This window comes from Athene cunicularia (genome assembly GCF_003259725.1).
Source record: "Athene cunicularia isolate RWA chromosome 5 unlocalized genomic scaffold, athCun1 chr5_part1, whole genome shotgun sequence".
NCBI classification, from domain to species: Eukaryota; Metazoa; Chordata; class Aves; order Strigiformes; family Strigidae; genus Athene; species Athene cunicularia.
In genome coordinates, this window is record NW_020799101.1 from 39184100 (window position 1) to 39187830 (window position 3731).

Here is a 3731-nt window from a genome sequence, read left to right on the forward strand (position 1 = left end):
TCCCGGGACGGAGCAGGGACGTTACCGGGGCGGCGGAGGGCGCTGTCCCGGTGGCCGTGCCGTGAGGCGGCGCTCCCGGCCCCGAGGGCAGCCCTGGGGGGGCCGCAGCGCTCCCAGCCCTTTCACTGTCCCCTCAGGTTTTTCTTTTCGCTTTGCTTTTTTTCTGCCCCGCGGACCTGGACGGGCGGAGCTGCGGGAGCGTAAATAGCCGCCAGCAGGTGCTCGGGGGATGAAATTCGCAGCGAAGCGCTCCCCTTTCACCACCTGGGGAGCGACCAAGTGGCTGCTCCCCGGCCTGGCGAGCAAGTGGGTCGTGGTGCCCGCCCAAGAGAGCTGGGCGCTCAGCTCGCTTCCAAGCCCAGCCTCGGCAAGGAGCGCTACGGGTCACTGCTACTACCGCCCTTTTTCCCTTTTCGCGACGGTAGCTACGGGCAGTGGGCGAACTGCTGCCCTTTATTTAGTCCTCCAGAGACTGCAGACCTGAAGCAGAGGCCTATACCTGCCAAAAAAATGGCGGGTTCGCGGTCAGAAGCTAGAGCTATGGGAACAGGCAGGGGATGCAGAGAGAGGCAAAGAAGCTGCACGGTGGGTGAGGAAGCAACCTCGGGCAGCAACGGCTCCAGGGAGATTTTGGCTTGTGGTACTGGCTTGAAAGGGCAGGGTACTACAAGGAAAGGACAAGTTATGTTTCATTGGCTGTACATGTTTTCAAAAGTATGTGATTTAGGTAACATGCAAAAATATTTTTGTTGTATCATAGCCAGCGCATGTTGCCAGAAACAAATTCTCTTCTAGAGTAACCAGAGTTTTGGGCTGGATGCTTGGGTCAAATGCTAATAGTTACCTCGTTGGAGAAAGGAGACGCACTGTTTCGCTTCAGTGGACTTTGCATGTTGATGACCATAGACAGGCAGCACAACGTGCCCTGTTGTTTGGTACCCTGGTTTGGTTGTGTACAAAGAATTTTGAGAGGGAGCCAAATTACATAGCTGGATATCCACGTAGACAGCAGTGATCATCAAGTATCACAGTTTCACAAAACTGAGTCAGCAGGACCAATTACCACAGAAATAAGGCATCAGGGAAGTTCCTAACACTAGGAGTGACCGAGGCCCTGTCTGAAATCAGGTGTATTGCTGGAGGACTTTTGTTCTAGTATATATATTTGTGTATATTTTTTGTGTATTTGTGTATGTTTATCTATTTCTCTTGTATGTAGTTTAGTAATGATGAATGACTGATGATTGGCAAATAACTGCCTTCCTTGTTCTCTTTCATACTATTACAATTATGTATTTTCATTCAGTATTGCAGGAAATATTAACTAAGTAGACTGACATCTATAGGAATAAACTTTTGCTGAAACAAATGCCTTCACAGTGAAAATAATCCTGGATAGTGTATATGTTTAATACATACAAGGTAGAAACTTTTAAATATCACAGTACTATTCATGGGGAGCCAAGGAATAAATCAATGAGAGTTTAGTATCTAAGGGATCTATCTGCTTCTAAGTGGCTGTATTTAGGCTGGTAATGTGCGAGAGGAAGCGATTAAAGAGTATAAGGAAGAAAAAACAAGATGTAATTATTCATTCTGTGGTGTTAAAAAAAAAATACCTGAAGGCTACTCTTATTTAAAATATTACAAAACATACAAAGTTGTGCTAGTTACTCCTTTCTGCATAAAGCATAAACTTTCATCCCCCACTGTTTCCTACTTCTCTTAGACAAAGTGCAGCACTACTGCTCCTGTAATAGGAAGTGTAAATTTAATTTCCTCTTTTAAATGCCCTACTTATAACCATAAATTTGGTTTTGTTTTATGTCAAAAATCAATTCCAGCTGCTCCTTGAAAACAAGTTTTACTGTTTTCCATGGGAGTAACATAGCATATACTGAAGAAAGAGAGGAACTTGCACTGGTTGGAGCAGATGAGCCATAAGAATCCAGGATCCCAGTGATTAGTCACATTTTTATAAAGACCATACTCTTTCACCACTGTAGTAGATAGTTTTCAGCCAGTGATTCTGGAGCTGTGACCTAGAACTCTGTTCCACCCTTAAAACATTTAAAATGTTGCACAGCCTAGAAACAATCTGACCCCTGTACCCTGAGATGCTGCCTAGCACGTTTGGAATGACCTCTCATGCTTGAAATGCAAAACAAGCTGCAGACATAAAAAGGACCTCTTTTAATTTTGGCCTTAATATTAAAATCCATCTTCTGCACTCTTCCTGATTAGCTTGAGCATGAAACTCCAGAGTCTGCAGCAAGGAACTGAATAAAGTGACCTGTGATCAGTATCTGGAAAGTGGGACCTCAGTTTCACAGCTGAAGGGTAAAAAGATAACATGGATAGGTTTACGTGTAGGTAATGCTAAAATTCAATAGCAGAAAGAGTAGAGATGTGGAAGTAGTTATTTTAACTGGATGCTTCTGATGCTATTCTTCCTTGATTAGGAAGGATATTGGAGGCTGAAGTTCATAATTTGTACAAGGAGAGTAAATGCAAAAATGGTATATTTCTTTGGCTAAACAAAGCAGATGAACATATTAGGAAAGCCTAATGTTTCCTGTAAATAAAACCTTGTTACAGCAGTACAAGTGAGTTTGGATTTCACTTTTTTTTTTTTTCTTCAAGCAGTTAACAGTTTCGATCTGAGACGAGCATAGAAGCAGGAAACTCGGACATCCTCTCTCTTTTCCTTGGTTTTCCTGCAAGCTGCAAAATGATGATTATTTTTACTTACCTAGTATGTTTATAAATTATTTGAAATATTAACAGTCAGTACTGCATTTACTAAACTTTTATTAGTTGAAGGGAGATATGCAGGCTGCATGGAAAGAGTTGTAATTAACAGAAAGTAAAAATGCTCTTTCTGATGGGGGAATGAATTGCATTCAATCTCAAACTATTTCCTAAATCTGTTACTGCTAAAATATTTACCCTTGTACATCATCCTCTAAAGCAAGGTGATGAACACGACCTTAGTTCCAGCTCCGTTGTTGACTGTTCAGTAGCACATGTGACATCAGTCAGATAGATTTAATCTTCTTTGTACTGAAGAAGTCAACAGTTCCAATGCTTTTCTTGCCATTACAGGTGGAGGGGAGTGCTATTAGACTCGTGTCTTTTGAGCACTTTTGCTTCAACAGTGTATGTGAACTGTGGAAAATGTAATATAGCGAGAGTAAGATTTTTTTTTTCTCCCTAGCTGATCCAAAATGTGCACATATGCTCATGTTGTGGTCTACCTCAGTATTGTCTGTAAGACCACCTTCTTTCCATTCACAGTCGCTTCCTCTTTCCATTTGCAATTGCTTGCCATCATTGTGGTAACTACAGCAACTACAGTCTCACATGTAATGTCAGGGGGAACTGTACATTTTAAATTGTCTCTTAAGGTAATCTAAATGCTGGAAGTGGGTCAGGGAAGCTACTAGTTGTAGACCATGGCTAGGCCCAGCTGCTTTATATAGAACAGTGACATCTTTTTGCTGAACATATGGCTGCCTAAGATACTGGTGCCTGCTCTTTTTACTTACAGAGTAAGTCTTTAGTTTTTTTTCCAGCAGAGATACTGCCTTCCATGAAAGCCAGCCATATCCTAAGCACCAAAAGCAGCATGGCTAGCAGGTCAAGGGAGGTGGTTCTACCCCTCTACTCCATTCTGGTGAGACACCCCCCCCCCCCCCCCCCCCCCCCCCCCCCCCCCCCCCCCCCCCCCC